General features: G+C 43.8%; 2 long non-coding RNA genes across 2 annotated transcripts; one reads left to right on the top strand and one right to left on the bottom strand.

Moving 5' to 3' along the window:
- The first annotated feature begins 12382 nt into the window (after positions 1-12382).
- Positions 12383-12710, top strand: LOC139433745 (uncharacterized). The gene is made up of 2 exons (XR_011643133.1): positions 12383-12470; positions 12577-12710. It is a non-coding gene; the product is annotated as an uncharacterized lncRNA (long non-coding RNA).
- Positions 12711-15578: 2868 nt separating this feature from the next.
- On the bottom strand, positions 15579-16968 carry LOC117445529 (uncharacterized). The gene is made up of 2 exons (XR_011643088.1): positions 16881-16968; positions 15579-16287 (listed from the first exon to the last, which is right to left on the bottom strand). It is a non-coding gene; the product is annotated as an uncharacterized lncRNA (long non-coding RNA).
- Between the last annotated feature and the right edge of the window lie 1717 nt (positions 16969-18685).

The following is an 18685-nucleotide window of genomic DNA, read 5'->3' as shown; positions in this document are numbered from 1 at the left end:
TGAGGAGCTGCAGAGAGGAGGATAAGCCTGCATGGGTTGCTGAAATGACTGAATTGATAAGGGCTGTGTCTCTGCAGCCAACACGCAGGCCAAGTAACAGGGTCTGCTGGGGGTGTGATCAGCCAGGACATTTGGCCAGAGACTGCCCCAAGGCACACCAGGCCCAGGGAAACGACGTGGGGCAGGGAAAGGGGAAGATGTGGAGCCAGGTCCAAAACCCCCCCAACCAAACCACAGCCTTATTGCCACCAACACAGGCATCCGAGGAAGGAGCCCGACAGCACAGCCGGGGGAGCCGGGCTCTACTCCTTCCTGAAGAAGATGACAACACATGCTTGGAGCCTGTCGTCGCGGTGGGCCGTGCTGGTGGTGGGGATTCCTGTTATGCCCCTGTCACTGTGGAAGCGATGCCCTGCACTGCACTGGTGGACACAGGCTCGACAGTAACCCTGGTGAGAGCAGATGTGTTGCCCAGTGGGACTCATTTAGAACCGACAGCGGTGCGTCTACGCACAGTCACAGGAGAGCTGGTACCTATGAGAGGAAAAGGCATGCTGACTGTGTCGGTGGGGGGAGTTGAAGTGCATCATCCGGTGTGGATAGCAGATGTACAGGACCCGTGTATTCTGGGCTTGGACTTTTTGAGGGCATCTGGTTGCCACCTGGACCTTCAAGCAGGCACAGTGAGTTTCCACGGGGGGCCTGTGATCACTATGACCCGTATCCACACCCCTGCTGAACCTGCTGGGAGACCCCCTACACACCCCGTGAGAACCCTAGAAACTGAACCTAGAAACCGCCGCCCGTGTGCCGCCGACGGATGCCACTACTATGAGAGGAGAGAGACCCGGGAAAAGGAGCTGCTGGAGTCAGGGCGTACTACAGAGTGCATGGAAGGAGCCAGAAACGGGGGAGAAGAGATGGCAGGTGGTGGTCCCGAAGGGTCTGCAAGAGGCTGTACTCAAGGCCATGCATGGAATGGCAGGCTTTGGGCACTTTGGCATCACTGAGACTCTCCGCCGCCTTCGCCGGGGCTGCTACTGGGGGCAGTGCCGGAGGGATGTCGTAGACTTCTGTCGCCGCTGTGACACTTGTATGGCTCGTAAAGGCGCCCCTTGTGCTCCGCTGCAGTTTCCCGCTGTCTACAGGGTGCAGTGGTGTCCCAAGGAAAGAACAATTGTGCTCCACAGAAACAGGTTGGCAGAGGAGTCGCTTCTCCACATGCCCAAGGGACACCGGGGTCCACAGCCTCCCCCTCGACACCCTCACTCAGGTCCCCCGGCGAGCCGAGCAGCAGCCCCCCGTCAGTGACTGAGTTCCCCCCCACTTTCTTTCCCTTTTCCCTGCCTGGACCAGAACCGGCACCCACTGTCCCCAGCCCCCCTGCAGAGAAGGCAGACACGACTACCGAGTCGGTTCAGAGACTTTGTGTGGTAGTTTAGGTTAGTAGTGAGACCCCTCGGTTCCTGTAGAGGGCAAGAATGTGCCCTGGTCTCCCCAGGGAAGATAGACGAACTAACATCTCTGTTAACCACCTTTGCTTTCTCACTGTCTCCATCCCCACCAACTCATAAAGCTGGCAATGTCCTTGATCTCATATTCTCAAGGAACTGCACTACTTCTAACCTCTCTGTAAACCCGCTCCACACATCCGAACACTTCATTTCATTCTCTCTACCCCTTTCCTTTTCTACATAACAAACTAATCTCTTCTAATTCTGCACCTGTCCGCCGCAACCTTCGTTCCCTCTCCCCCTCTACCTTACCTTACCCTCATTACCTCTGCCCGCCCTACCACCTGTCCTCTGGACCCTATCCCTTCAAACCTCCTTCAAACTATCGCTCCTGATATTCTACCGTTTCTCACCCATTTAATCAACACTTCTTAACTTCTGGTCACTTCCAAACAGTCTCAAGGAGGCAAGAGTAAACCCTCTCCTAAAGAAACCCTCTCAACCCGTCTGATGTTATAAACTCCAGGCCTGTCTCTCTCCTCCCGTTCCTGTCTAAAACACTTGAACGCGGAGTCCGACCCTTGCCAATTAACTACAGGGGTCCCTCAGGGCTCTGTTCTTGGTCCCCTCCTCTTCTCCTTATACACAAACTTGCTCGGATCAGTCATTAGCCCGCATGGTTTTTCATACCACTGCTACGCTGACAACACCCAATTAATTCTGTCCTTTCCCTGCTCAGAGACCCACGTCGTCGCACGCATCTCTGCTTGTCTAGCTGACATCTCTCATAACTCATTCACACCAACAGCGTTTCAGGGCCGGTTCGGAGCTGGAGCTTGAAAAGCACCGGGTTTTCCTCTTCACACCGCAGCGGAGCAGCCTCTTAGCTCCGCAATCCGGTTCATTTCGAGCACCAAAAAATTGTCCGGCCAGAGCAAAAGCACCACATACGTCACGCTTATGTCGAGGCAGGGGCGGGGGAAGGGCAGGGATCAACTCCTAAACAACAACAAAAAGCCCGCGTTTTATCCAGTTTGGTTTGTACACAACGAGAAACTTAACAAACAGCAGTGGTCCACTGAAGAGACCAGCTACCTACTGGGAATCTGGTCCTCCGAAGAGGTACAGAGGAAGCTGGACCACAATCGGCCATTGTTGTTGTTGTCGGTGTCAGCTGTGAGGGGTTTCCGCACGGTTTGGCTTTATGAAGCAGGCACGCAAACAGTTACGTCATGACGCAAACGATGACGCAGCATCAGTCGGACTCTGGGCAGTGTGAAAAGAGCCGGAGCTAAACCGAAGAACCGGTTCTGAACCTGAAAAGCTCTAGCACGGAGCTTGAACCGGAGTTGCGTTGGTGTGAATGAGGTATCAGTGGATGTCTGCTCACCACCTCAAGCTCAACCTTGACAAGACTGAACTGCTTTTCCTTCCGGGAAAGGATTGTCCCACTCTTGACCTAACAATCAACATTGGCACCTCTATTGTTTCCCCGACTCAGACTGCAAGAAATAGGTGTGACCCTAGATAGCAAACTGTCCTTCACTGCAGACATAGCTGCTACAACCCGCTGCTGCAGATACACTCTTTACAACATCAGGAGAATACGTCCCCAGCTGACCCAGAAAGCGACGCAGGTTCTGGTCCAGACTCTTGTCATCTCACGCCTAGACTACTGCAACTCCCTCCTGGCTGGTCTACCTGCATGTGCCATCCGACCACTGCAGCTCATCCAGAATAAAGCGGCTCGTCTGGTCTTCAACCTTCCTAAATTCTCCCACACCATGCCGCTCCTCCGCTCCCTTCACTGGCTTCCAGTAACTACTAAAATCCACTTCAAGACACTGGTACTTGCGTACCATGCTCCGAATGGATCTGGCCCTTCCTACATCCAGGACATGGTTAAACCGTACACCCCAGCACGTGCACTTCGCTCTGCATCAGCCAAACAGCTCGCTGCACCCGCACTGCGAAGGGGACCCAAGTTCCCATCAGCAAAAACACGTGGGTTTGCTATCCTGGCTCCAAAATGGTGGAATGAGCTCCCCATTGACATCAGGACAGCAGAAAGCTTACATATCTTCCGGCGCAGACTGAAAACTCATCTCTTTCTACTCCACTTCGAGCGATAGAACTATTAACAAAGCACTTATATACTAATAAAGGACTGGCTTATCTAAAGCCAGTTGAGTAGCACTTGAAATGTTTTAGCTCTATGAAGCCTGATGTACTTGTATGATTCTGTTTTCTTCAAGTTTGTATTTTGTTGGTCGAACGCACTTATTGTAAGTCGCTTTGGATAAAAGCGTCAGCTAAATGCAATGTAATAAGTACCAAGACGATGCAAAACTGGCTAAACAGAATACAAAGTGCAACCTGAAGTAGTCATTTGCAGCTCTGAAGCACTATGTGTGTGTGACACATCCATTTTATCATGCAAACCTGCATACTCTACTACAGCTAAACCAGCCTGTCCTCCTTCCGGCCCATGGGCAGTGTTGGGAAAGTTCACTTTCTACATGAACTAGTTCAGTTCACAGTTCACACATTTTAAAATGAACTAGTTCAGTTCATAGTTCATAATTCAAAATTTTGAACTAAAGTTCATGGTTTCAAAAATGAACTAATTTATAGTTCATAGTTATTTTTTCAATACGTTGCTGCGAGCTATTATTTGTCTCCTGTACGATGTTAATGGGCCATTTCAATTTTTACAATATCCTCAGAGGGCCGTACAAGTTATTGACCTCTGCTTAAAAAAACTAAAATCACAGCCCATTCATTTCATTCTGTGCAAAGAAAAAGCAACCTCTTAATCCAGATATCTCACCATGACTCGCGTATGCATGCACATGCAGGGTGTGGCGTGACCACCAAAACAGAAAGATATGGACACAAGATGTGTGCAAATGTATTTAGTTTCCTACAGTATCCATGTGAACATGATTTAAGTGGGGGGGACCTAACCTCCTCTAGGGGGGTCCGGGGGGCATGCTCCCCTGGCAAGATTTGTTGCACTATGAGAGCAACATTAGGAGATCTATGGACACATCTCTCAACACCCAAACACAACTGTAAGCAGATTTTCTTTTAATTTATGGATATTTGACAAATCACTCCCCTTTGAAACTGTATTCTTCTTTATTAATAACTGTCATATAGTATTTTATACCTGTTTACTTTATTCTCTTGTTTTTTTTATAACTATAATGATCATATAAAGATGTGCCTTTACCTCACTGGTTGTAGACAAAGCTTCTTATATTCGTTAGCATAGCTAGCTAACCAGATGATAATGATAACAACACGGTTATTGACTGTCTGATCAGTATGACAGATGAGCAGATCGCCACTGGGCTTTCAACTAAAGACACAGCCACGCAGAAACTGCGGCATGTGTATGGACTTATCGATACTGCAATTTCTGAAGTGCTGGAGTGGCGTTCTGGTACTCTCCGTCAGAACTGCACCCCTGTCAGTCGAGACATATACCACGTGATGACACGTTAGGCTCGTGTTGTGTTCAAGGACCCTGACCTTGGCCAGGAAAAACAGGCACTAGCTTGTTTAATTTTTTTGTGGTCTAGATTTCTTTCATTTTTTTATTTTTTGCGTGTGTTTATAAATTACCTCGAGGGCCGTACCAAATTGTCTCGCGGGCCGTATACGGCCGGAGGCCGGAGGTTCCCCACCCCTGCCGTAGAGTCTCACTCTGAGCGAGTGCTGCTGCAGCTGCTCTCGGCTTCGTCCATACTAATTAATTCATTCATTCAATGCTCGCCGGTTCCGCGGTTCCACATTGTTTGTTGTGAGGAGTCTGATATATTTAGTATATTTATATTTTAGTGCGACAGCCAGGGGTGACAGGCGCGTACGCGTCACAGGCAGCTTGCTCTTGCCAGATTGGGTGGTTTTCCGCATTATGTTGAAGCCTGTTTACGGTGTGTTTTAACTGGGTTTTCGGCTGAAAGGCATATGAAATCTGGCACACTTTTGAACGCCGTTATAATACAGTGCTGAGAATGAACGCACTTTTGAACGCCGTTATACAGCGCTGAGAATGAACGCGTTCTCAATTACGTTCATCTAGCAGAAATACAGTACGTTCAGTTCACGTTCGCCCAAATTATGAACGCGTTCATGAACGATCGTTCATTGAACGCGTTCAGGTACATCACTGCCCATGGGACCCCGGATGCGAAAAATTTACATTGAATTCAATGGAGAGAGAAAACGTATCTTTTGATCCCGTTTGAATTGTGCCACGAACTACACATATGATGTTTGTCAATCTTAAACAATAAGTTCCATGTCAAAAAAGTCACATTTTGTCGTAAAACTGTTGAAATATAAGACTATGAAAAATACGCGACTACAAAGACTACAAATCCCAAATCCCATTCTGGCTCGCGTAAGTGATGTCACAGGTGATAATGCTCCAAGTGGTTGCGACTCGTAATTAAAGCGAAGAAGAAGAAGAAGATCTCATAACTGATTTATTCCCTCCAATAAATAAGAGATTGCTAAAAATAAATTCACTTTTACAAGATGCCTGTGTGCTTTGTACCAGGTTGTAATCACACAAGTGATCATACCACTTGCTCGTTCTATCGCTTCCCGTCTGATGAAAGGACCAGGAGTCGCCGGATCAGACATATCAGGTAATACACATGTTGTGCATGGAACATAGTCAAGCTAGCTACATAGCTAGTAGCGAGCACGTTAGTTAGCATCACATTACTTAGCCTTGTCATTTGTATTAGCCTTAACATGAAGTAAACCCAAATGTTAAACAGTAAGAGTAGTCATGATGGTAAGTAATTCGTGAAACATTTGAAGAGGAGCCTATCGGGGCGGTGCGGTGCGGTGGTGGCGAAGTCGATAGGGACTTGGCTTGGGAACTGGAAGGTCACCAGTTCAAGTCCCCGAAAGACCAAGTGCTACCGAGGTGTCCCTGAGCAAGGCACCGTTCCCCACATTGCTCCCCGGGCGCCGTTCAAAATGGCAGCACACTGCTCCTAACACTAGGATGGGTCAAATGCAGAGAAATAATTTCCCCATGAGGGATTAATAAAAGTTCATCTTAATATCGCCCCCCAGGTGCTAAGGGGGCGGGAGGTAGGCGGACGGTACATTAGCATCTGCGATCTTTTCTACTTAATGCGATCTGCTCAAATGGTTAACATTGAACATTAAAAGATCAGGCTGTTCAGGGAGAGTCGAAGGAAGGCAGGCAGGCAGCTTTGCATGACATGTATTTATTTATTTATAGAAGGACCATGCATACAAAAACATTAATCTCAGCAAAGAGAAGAGATGCAATATGCCAGATTATAGCTAATAGCTCATTTCCATCTGTGGTCCATTCTTCTGGACGTGTTTCATTGTGATGATAGTGAGTCAATCTGTTTGTTGGAAAGACAGTAGTTGAGTGATTACTGATAGAACATTATTAAAAGAGATAATTATTCAAAGTCTTGTTACTTTAAAGTGTTGTTACTGACCTTTTTCTCTTTTATTTCCTTTCCCTCACCTGTAACTGCTGAGACCCTGAGGAACATGCACACTGACCTGCTCTGGCAACCTGATTTCCACTGTACGTAATAGTATTTGGTTATGGTATATTATTTATATACTTCAAAGGCACAATGCACCCCCCAGAGACACACATGTATTGAGTGTGATATTTTGCATAGGTCAAGTGAAATCATCTTTACATACTGTCGGAGCGGCAACTTGTTTTGAAATTGAATTTTTAATATCCGATAATAAAGTTGATCTGTTTTCTTTATTCTTCTCTCTTCCCAGCTCCATCCATCACCATGCTCTGTTCCTGCAGGTCCTGCTTGCTAATCAATGCTTTATTTTTTTACACAATTACAATTAAAGTTAATGTATTGTATGACATGAAGTTGTGTTTCATTCGGAGTCAATAATAAATTCATTCTGCCTTCATCCATTCTGCCTTCAACTGCACAATGACTGTGGACTGCACCGACATCCATGTAGCTGCCCCCCCAGTAAGATGAACCAAGCAAAGAGGGTCGCCATCATGCCCAAGGACATCCAGCTGGCCCGCTGCATCCGCGGAGAGAGGGCTTAGACTAACCTGAGACCAGCACACCCAAACACAACGGCTCTTTTAAGAGCCACCTACAGTTTCAAAGAGTTGCAATCCTACGTTATTATAATTATTAAACTGGTTCATGTATCATTAGTTTACTGAACCGTGATGAATGAAAGAAATTAGTGAGGTCGTGGTTTACAGAAGTTACAAAGACATTAATATATGAGTAACAGGTCAGTGTAAACACAAGCTTCTGTCAATTATGGATCATTCAAACTATTTATATAATAGTATATATATATAATATATATATATATGTAATAAAGTTCTAAAACAAGTATTCGGTATATTCCTTGATAGCTTTTGGAGAAGGTTGTTTTTAAGTTTACTAAAATCTATCGTTTCAACTGTTTCACTAAAGTGAAAAGGAACAGGTGAATAGAGCATCATTGAGTTTCTTATTCTGTCAGTAAATTATCCAAATGAAATGTTTATCATTATTTGATTCAACCATAAACAAATTGATTGTACCTTTTAATAATGACCTTACATGGTCGGCAAAGTTAATTAACTTCAGAAAATCAAATCTGTTGAGAAAAAATTAATAAATGTTTAAAGATAGGAACTTGCCATCCCACTGAAAAACAGTCCGTCGAGATTTAAAGGCGTAGTTGTAGTTCAGTCCAACATTTAATTTGGATTCATTTCGTCAACAGTCAACTATTTTCATAAAGAATATATATATTTTTCAAAGTCAACTTTATTGTCAATCTTACTCAGTTTGTGTTTATAGACAGAGAGATCAAAAAGACGTTTAAATAAAATTATACAATTTACAGATATGTAATGTATACAAATATATATATCCTATACACACCATCATGTATAATGATGGTGTGTGATGTATAAGGGAGTGTGGTAGATAACAAGTGAATATAGAGTTACATACAGATCCATGTTACAGCAAAAGATGGAATAACTAAGAAGCACGCAGTATAATAATAATTACATGCAACAATTAAATAACTGCTCAGCATCTCCACCACAATCCCAATCTGCTGTATCCTATTTTCCTCCCCTCTGCATAACACCCCATCACACATACGAAACACAACGCAGAGTCTGAGGGTGTTAAGAGTATGTTTATTTAAATGTCCTCCTCTCTACTGGCCAACACACGGAGCATATGCTGGGTGTAGAATTTTTCCAGGAGGAGGAGATTTCCATGCCATGCAGGGTCTTTGGGGATGAGGATGATGATCGCCTCCTTCGTGGTCCACACAACAAAGTAGCAGAGACTCCGGTCTGTGATGTGCAGCTGCCCTTGGACCTGGTGCCAGTATGGGTGATATATGACCCACCCTCCTCACGGAGACAGAAGGATGGTAACTGGACTGCCTCCGCGATGGTCATGTTCATGTCACCAAAATCCTTGAATCTACACACAGCAAATAAACTCAAATGACACAACGAGATGTAAAAGGAGATCACACATACAGTATAGACTATATAAAACTGGCCGCTTCAATCTGAAGAGCAACTAAAACAAAACACGGGAGTGTACCTTGTTCTTGTGAACACTAATGTAATCCACAGCATACACAGAGACCACGAAGTTCTTAAGGAGAAAACTAGTTACTAAAACAAAACACGTTAGTGTACCTTGTTAGCTAATGTTAGCTAGCTGACATTAACGTTACACATTGCACTCATATTACTCACCGAAACCATGTAAAGCCGGTCCCGCATGCTGGCTCTTACAGAACCGACTAACTCCCCTTTCGTGTATGTACAGCTCTCAACGTGTCCAGACTTGTAGTGATGTTCACCTCGTTTTATACTTTTATTCTCATTCTGAAAGAAACAGGTGAAATTTGCTAACGTGACGGCCGTCTTTGTGATGGTGACGCGTATTGTGCGAGACGAGAGACCTGTAGTTCATTGAGCGGTTTCACACAAAAAAATGTGTAACTTCACAGTTTTACGACACATTTAATTTTTTTGACTTGCAAAATATTCTTTTAAATTGACAAACATCATTTGTGGCACAATTCAAACGGGATCAAAAGATAACCTTATAATTGTATGCTTCCGGGGTCCCATGGAGGCTCCCGGAAAGGGAGGGACTTCGCCTCTCTATAGGTCGATTGTTTAAGCACCTTAGATTACGACCCATAGCCACGTTTTAAAGTGTAGCACCTCTAGTGGTCGTGTAAGAAACAACATGCTCCCGTTTATTTACAAATAACCCTCTCTGGAAAATCCTAAATTGTAGAACAGTTTGGCCATTAAAATGCTTTTTGATTAGATTTCTAGCGAGAAGTGTATATTGTACTTTTAGAATCCACGTCCAGTGGAAGTGTAGGATCTATAGTTTGATAGATATTACGAAGATGATTTGAGGTCTCGCCAGGATAACGTGTATATGCGGCAGCTTCCATGTAAAGTTAGCGTGGGTGAAAACAGTATTTCCGGTCTCGAAGTTTTCATAATAAAACCGGATATATTCCCCTCACTGTCAAATGATTACACAGTGATATCTGCATTACTCATCCACTAAAACACATCAGTTTATCCTTGTTAATTACACAATATTGATTGGTTTAAATGGTGTACAATGCTTTTGTGTTTTTAACCTTCGAGTCAGAGAAACAAATAGTTTTTTTAGGAGTTTAGACACTACAGTTTCCGAAGACACTACACTACCCAGAATCCCCAGCTATCGTTTGGGACTACAACATCCGCCTTTCTTTACAAACCCCGTGATTAGTCATCAAGCCCTGTGATTGGATGTTGGAGTGGCAGTGCGACAAGGTTACGCTGTCAAACAGCTCTTTGAAATGGAATGGAACCACGGCAGACTTTCCAAAACTGGAATTGGACGGGTCCAGCCCCCGGCTCCAGCTTCAAAAAAAAAAAACTACAAAAAAGTCCCTTTATATCAGCTGTGCACCTTTATGGTGTAAACACAGCCTATCTACTAATTGGATCAAATATAAAAGTCAGCCGAATTAGTGTTGATACTGCAAGGAGACGTATTGTGTGAAAAGAAATGGAAGATGTTGTTTAATTGTTGATATATGTATGGTCCACGTCACGTATTCAGTTTTGGCAGCATCTCTTCCAGTTTGTCAAAAGGTCTTCTGATCAGGGCTCTATAAATACATATCTACGGCAGATCTGTAATATTTAATGCAGCCGAACCGTGTATTGCAATGCCGTTATGTGATGACTTTCAAAGAGAAAAGCAAGAGCACTCGGAATAAGATAAGATAAGATAAGATAAAATGAACCTTTATTAATTCCCGAGGGGAAATTCAGTTGTACAAAAGCAGCAACAGGGTAAGCGTGAAAAACAGTACAGCAAAGATTCACACAGATCAATAAAATCTAAAATCTAAAATAAATAACATAAAATCAAGGAAATAATGATAATAATAATAAAAGACTATAAAAATAGGAGATAAATAAAAATAAGAGTAAAATAACTGTCAGCATATATACATATTTCGTCATCATCTAAGTTATAAAGTGCATAATAAGTTAAAGTGACAAGTTTAACATGGGTTGTGAAAACAGTGTATATTATAAAGTTGTATTATTATTTTTTGAATGTTTTCCGATTTCATATCACATAAACACCATATCCCGACGTGCATTGCGGCGTGATTTTTGATCAAAACCTCTGAAAACAGAAAGGTGTCTCTCAGAATCGAAAGAGAAAAACCTATGGGAAAAACACAAAAGCATTGAACAGAATTTAAACCAATTAATGTCGTATAATTAACTAGGATAAACTGATGTTTTTTAGTGGATGTGTAGTGCAGATATCACTGTTAAATCATTTGATCATTGGTTTTATTATGAAAACGGCCAGACCGGAAATACTGTTTTCAACCCGTAACTTTACATGGAAGCTTGCCGCATATACACACGTTGTCCTGACGAAACCTCAAATCATCTTCGTAATATCTATCAAACTATAGATCCTACATATCGACTGGACGTGGATTCTAAAAGTACAATATATACTTCTCGCTAGAAATCTAATCATAAAGCGTTTAATGGCCAAACAATCCTACAATTTAGGATTTTACAGAGAGGGTTATTTGTGAATAAACAACCCTCTGTAACGTTTGCATTGAACGGGAGCACTAGAGGCCGACAATTTTAAAACGTAATTATAGGTCGTATTAAGCGCTTGAACAAACGACATATTTGGTCGTAATAAGGTTCTTAAACAATCGACCCATTTGGTCGTATGAGTTGGAGGACTTGTTGCAGCTAAACATGACGGAGAATAAGATCTCCTCTGTTACAACTTACAAGCAGAGCCATTTAATAGAAGAGTTCCGACATCTCGGTTCACTCCAATGGACCACTTTTTTACAGCAATGGCGGATCGTGGAGCCTCTCAATCGTTCCCCGGAAGTTAGCGCCAAGGCTAGCAGAGCTGTGGAGTTGCAGCATAATAGACCGTTCGTGACGGACTTTTAAAGGTAAGAAGAAGTTTAAAGATTTATATTGCGGATATTATCAGTACATCTGATTCAAATGAACATGTGTATTAAAGGATGTCAGTGGATTATCCCTAAATTAGTAGATTTAGGGAACGTTTACAGATAACAGATTAAGCTAGCATACCGAAGCAAGTTAGCAACACACGTTGAACAGCCTTTTAATTGTAAATTCCGTTCTCTTAATGTCATTTCGTCCAACATGTTGAATTAGAGAAGAGGGTTTTCTAAACGGGATTGTATGCGGGGGAGGAGGGAGTTAAATATTAGATAAATATAACTTTGGTGCGTGTAAGAGTGAGTGTTTTTAGCAGAGCCATATTGTGTCCTTGTGATTATGTTGATTATTACCTGTCTGTATAATGTTGCAGCTCAGCTGATTCTGGATTGATGGCAAAGGGAGAGGGACTTAAGTGAGAGTGAAAACACAAGGTAAGTTTAATACAAGTAAACACCTTATCTCCCCAAGGCATTTCCCATCCAATAGGTGTGCTGTGTGTGTATAACCCTTTCTCCTGTCTGTTACTCCCTCTTTCAGCACAAGAACCAGGGGGGGATTCAATGGAGCCTGAATACCTGCACTGAGACCCTCACCCTGCACCCTGAGTCTCAACTCTCAGTGTTTTTCAAGCCTTTCCCTGTTTTTTTGTATTAAACAAAACATTAAGCTTTCCCAATGGTGTGGTTTTCGTTTTGTGAAAAAGTGCAAATGCAGTGTTTGTATATAATTACATCACATATTTTGTTGCTGTTGGTCGTGAAATTGCTCCTGCTGACTTGAGCCAGCCATTTTTTCCTCCGCTCTGTGTCAGTGGGGAAGCCGTACATTCGTACTCCTTTCTCTGAGCGATTTGAGCATCCCCAGGCAGCACAGAAAACCATGGTGGCGACTAGGAGGCAGCACAGCAAACCAGGACAACACGGAGGAAAAGGCACCGACAAACTGCATGATATTCTATTCAATGTTTATTGAATTCCATGTATTTGCAATGGATGTTCCTAAAACAACACATTTAACATCATCATCATCATCATCATATGCTGCTAGTCCTGCTGCTGCTGCTAGTCCTTTGATAGTCACCTGTCCTTTCTGAAAGCCATAAAGACGACATTAGTCATTTAGATAACTTGTGTCCTCAATTACCAGGGGATTACTGAAACTACCATGAATTTAAGAAAATGGTAGAAATGAATCCAATCTGAATTTTAAAGCATTACTTTAGATCCCCTCCCTCTAAATGTATCAATAAACATTAGAAAGTGATGCTCCTGACTACCATACAAGTTTAAGAAATAATATTGGTTTGAAAGATACTCCAAGAACTTGGAGTATCAGGCTCTGCACTTTCCCTCCTCACCTCATACCTCAAAGACCGCACCTACAGGGTTACTTGGAGAGGGTCTGAGTCCGACCCTTGTCAATTAACTACTTTTCCTTCCGGGAAAAGATTGTCCCTCTCTTGACTTAACTATCAACATCGGCCCCTCTGTTGTTTCCCCGACTCAGACTGCAAGGAATCTGGGTGTGATCCTAGATAACAACCTGTCGTTTACTGCAAACATAGCTGCTACAACCCGCTGCTGCAGATACACGCTTTTCAACATCAGGAAGATACGCCCCCAGCTGACCCAGAAATCGACGCAGGTTCTAGTCCAGGCTCTCGTCACCTCACGCCTAGACTACTGCAACTCCCTCCTGGCTGGTCTACCTGCATGTGCCATCCGACCTCTGCAGCTCATTCAGAATGCAGCGGCTCGTCTGGTCTTCAACCTTCCAACATTTTCCCACACCACGCCGCTCCTCCGCTCCCTCCACTGGCTTCCGGTAACTGCTAGAATCCACTTCAAGACACTGGTACTTGCGTACCATGCTCCGAATGGATCTGGCCCTTCCTACATCCAGGACATGGTTAAACCGTACACCCCAGCACGTGCACTTCGCTCTGCATCAGCCAAACAGCTCACTGCACCCGCACTGCGAAGGGGACCCAAGTTCCCATCAGCAAAAACACGTGGGTTTGCTATCCTGGCTCCAAAATGGTGGAATGAGCTCCCCATTGATATCAGGACAGCAGAAAGCTTACATATCTTCCGGCGCAGACTGAAAACTCATCTCTTTCTACTCCACTTCGAGCGATAGAACTATTAACAAAGCACTTGTATACTAATAAAGGACTGGCTTATCTAAAGCCAGTTAAGTAACACTTGAAATGTTTTAGCTCTATGAAACCTGATGTACTTGTATGATTCTGTTTTCTTCAAGTTTGTATTTTGTTGGTCGAACGCACTTATTGTAAGTCGCTTTGGATAAAAGCGACAGCTAAATGCAATGTAATAAGTACCAAGACGATGCAAAACTGGCTAAACAGAATACAAAGTGCAACCTGAAGTAGTCATTTGCAGCTCTGAAGCACTATGTGTGTGTGACACATCCATTTTATCATGCAAACCTGCATACTGTACTACAGCTAAACATGACGGAGAATAATAGCTGCCGGCTCCCACCACTGCCACACGTCGCACCATGGCTGAGAACTGAGAAAACAAGACGAAAAGTCTAAACAGCTATGATCACCTTTCCAGCATACGTCATCATTTACTTATTCATATTCAAGAGAATATATGTTAATATATCCACTCCTCTTAAATAAACATAGCTTTTTGCTAAGAGCATTTGACTTCAGATTAACTCAAAATAACATGAATAACCAAGTGTTGGACTACTTCAGTAAACTAAATAGACAATTAAATAAAATGATAAAACAAAGGATTATGATTATTATTTAGTAAACTTAGGTAGGAGTATTGCTCTGCTCAGCATGTGTAATGTGAACATCAAGAAAGATAAATGTTTGCATTGTTGAAGTCTGAAAAACTGCTCTCACCTTCCACAAGTCCCCTGTCAGCTGTGACTAAAATGCCAAACAGCCTCTACATTCACATGAACTGCATGTTTCTTATCTACAGAAGGCTATTGCAGGCGATGAACTTTGAACATGTTACCCTGCAAGCCAGTATTTCTGTTTCCACCTCAGCGGGACGGCTCTTGGCCCGAAAATACGTTTTTTCTCTGGCACCAAAACATAACAAATATCCAGAGGGAATTAAAAGAGAAAGGAAGCTAACGTTAACTTTGTACATGCCCTTTTTACATGCCCATTAAACCACATAGTATATACTCCATGATCCTCTGAAATTCAGAGGATCATGAATGAGCATTTCAACATTTTGAGTATATTCAGAATACTCAAGCTCTTATTATACATCCATGGTTGAAACACTCGGATTGTAAACTCGAGTAAACACTGGAAGCGGTGTCTTTTGTTCTCCAGGTGACGCGAGCGATTCTGGCAACAAAAAAAACACACTGACGAAATACACAATATAAATGATGTAGTTGTAAATGCAGTATACATAATCTTATAGCATCCTATGCTAGTATGCTTGCTTCACAACACATTTGACTTTCCTCCCGTTTCACCTGTAGTTTCAATGTCCCCGCCCCCCCCCCACCACATGATCAACAACACACACACAGAGGGCTCTTGATTAAGTCTTTATTAATGGGTCTACTCAAAGAGTGAGATGTCTTTATATGTGTTTAACATTCCCTTACATTCTCTGTGATTTAAAGCTTAAGACACACATATATCTGGTTAATGTAGTTATGGTTGACCTTTTACAAGCCAGCAAATGTTAACAGACCTGCTTGTGTTTATACGCAAACATGAAAATACTTTTACATCCACTGCCAACTTTGAATTCCATTCTTTTACACTTTAACTCAGTATTACTTTTTCAATACACTAAGAGTTTGTTGTAGGACATTTCTGACAGTAATCATTAGCAGTGAACGATTGTGTGGATTTTGTCACATTACCATACTTTTTGGATTGAAAATGTGCATATACAGTGGACTTTCTTAAGAAAAAAAGGATATGGCATTTAAACAAACTAAACATATAGAAGTAGTAATAGCTTTAAAAGCAGCATAAACTGTGGTATTCCCATAATCACAACCCAAACAGGAGTTAATTGAACTAGATTACTTAAGGAAACAAGTAAAGTATTGGTCTGCATATTGTTTGATTTAACATGTTTAGGCTGTTTGTGGTCGCAGGTTGGCCAGCAGAGTGGGGATGGTGGTCGGGTTGCGCACATGGATGTAGTAAACGGCCGCTCCTCCAGCCATGAGGGTCAGGCTCAGCTTGAACAGGCTGCCAGCAAAAGAGGCCTCTTTTGTCTCCAGCTGTAAGGGATAGGACGGAAAGTTACGTTGGATGTATACAAACATTATTTCATGTTTAAGACCACCACAATATATTTTAATCCCCTATTGCATCTATAGAGTATTACACTCTCAGAGTCTTCGATTGGTTCAAAGAGTCCGCAAAACTAAATTAGGAGTCAGAGCGTTCAGCTACCAAGCTCCTTTTCCCGGGAACAAACTTCATGTTGTTTTTAGGGAGGCAGACAGTGTTGAACACTTTGAGAGTATGTTGAAGACCTTTCTTTTTTAATAAAGCCTGTAGTTAGAGCTGGTTTAAGATAAGCCTATGTGTGTTCTCCTGACTTCTACAATTCTTGGTATTTTTTCTATTATCTATTTAATTTGTATCTTTTAATTAGTTTCTTGTAATTGTTTTATTCTTTTAACACTGTCATCTGTGTTTGTTAATCTGTAAAGCCCACTGAGATAAACGTGTTTTGTGCTATTGGGCTATATAAATAAACTTTGATTTGATGACTTGATCTGATGTTCAGATAAGTTGGAAAAGACACAGGTTCCTAATGCATTACATTTCATAAGAGTCTTATGAAGAAACTGTGTTTATTTCAGACCTTTCTGGTTTTCAGGGGCTGGTACACGCGGTTCAACGTGGTTGAGATTGCTCTGCGGGCTCCGCCCCATTTCCCTGGTCCCTTCAAGGGTCTGCAAGAGGCTGTACTCAAGGCCATGCATGGAATGGCAGGCTTTGGGCACTTTGGCATCACTGAGACTCTCCGCCGCCTTCGCCGGGGCTGCTACTGGGGGCAGTGCCGGAGGGATGTCGTAGACTTCTGTCGCCGCTGTGACACTTGTATGGCTCGTAAAGGCGCCCCTTGTGCTCCGCTGCAGTTTCCCGCTGTCTACAGGGTGCAGTGGTGTCCCAAGGAAAGAACAATTGTGCTCCACAGAAACAGGTTGGCAGAGGAGTCGCTTCTCCACATGCCCAAGGGACACCGGGGTCCACAGCCTCCCCCTCGACACCCTCACTCAGGTCCCCCGGCGAGCCGAGCAGCAGCCCCCCGTCAGTGACTGAGTTCCCCCCCACTTTCTTTCCCTTTTCCCTGCCTGGACCAGAACCGGCACCCACTGTCCCCAGCCCCCCTGCAGAGAAGGCAGACACGACTACCGAGTCGGTTCAGAGACTTTGTGTGGTAGTTTAGGTTAGTAGTGAGACCCCTCGGTTCCTGTAGAGGGCAAGAATGTGCCCTGGTCTCCCCAGGGAAGATAGACGAACTAACATCTCTGTTAACCACCTTTGCTTTCTCACTGTCTCCATCCCCACCAACTCATAAAGCTGGCAATGTCCTTGATCTCATATTCTCAAGGAACTGCACTACTTCTAACCTCTCTGTAAACCCGCTCCACACATCCGAACACTTCATTTCATTCTCTCTACCCCTTTCCTTTTCTACATAACAAACTAATCTCTTCTAATTCTGCACCTGTCCGCCGCAACCTTCGTTCCCTCTCCCCCTCTACCTTACCTTACCCTCATTACCTCTGCCCGCCCTACCACCTGTCCTCTGGACCCTATCCCTTCAAACCTCCTTCAAACTATCGCTCCTGATATTCTACCGTTTCTCACCCATTTAATCAACACTTCTTTAACTTCTGGTCACTTTCCAAACAGTCTCAAGGAGGCAAGAGTAAACCCTCTCCTAAAGAAACCCTCTCAACCCGTCTGATGTTATAAACTCCAGGCCTGTCTCTCTCCTCCCGTTCCTGTCTAAAACACTTGAACGCGGAGTCCGACCCTTGCCAATTAACTACAGGGGTCCCTCAGGGCTCTGTTCTTGGTCCCCTCCTCTTCTCCTTATACACAAACTTGCTCGGATCAGTCATTAGCCCGCATGGTTTTTTCATACCACTGCTACGCTGACAACAACCCAATTAATTCTGTCCTTTCCCTGCTCAGAGACCCACGTCGTCGCACGCATCTCTGCTTGTCTAGCTGACATCTCTCATAACTCATTCACACCAACAGCGTTTCAGGGCCGGTTCGGAGCTGGAGCTTGAAAAGCACCGGGTTTTCCTCTTCACACCGCAGCGGAGCAGCCTCTTAGCTCCGCAATCCGGTTCATTTCGAGCACCAAAAAATTGTCCGGCCAGAGCAAAAGCACCACATACGTCACGCTTATGTCGAGGCAGGGGCGGGGGAAGGGCAGGGATCAACTCCTAAACAACAACAAAAAGCCCGCGTTTTATCCAGTTTGGTTTGTACACAACGAGAAACTTAACAAACAGCAGTGGTCCACTGAAGAGACCAGCTACCTACTGGGAATCTGGTCCTCCGAAGAGGTACAGAGGAAGCTGGACCACAATCGGCCATTGTTGTTGTTGTCGGTGTCAGCTGTGAGGGGTTTCCGCACGGTTTGGC

This window comes from Pseudochaenichthys georgianus, chromosome 4 (assembly GCF_902827115.2).
Source record: "Pseudochaenichthys georgianus chromosome 4, fPseGeo1.2, whole genome shotgun sequence".
NCBI lineage: Eukaryota > Metazoa > Chordata > Actinopteri > Perciformes > Channichthyidae > Pseudochaenichthys > Pseudochaenichthys georgianus.
The sequence above is the reverse complement of the archived record's forward strand: the minus strand, read 5'-3'. Positions and strand labels throughout refer to the sequence as shown.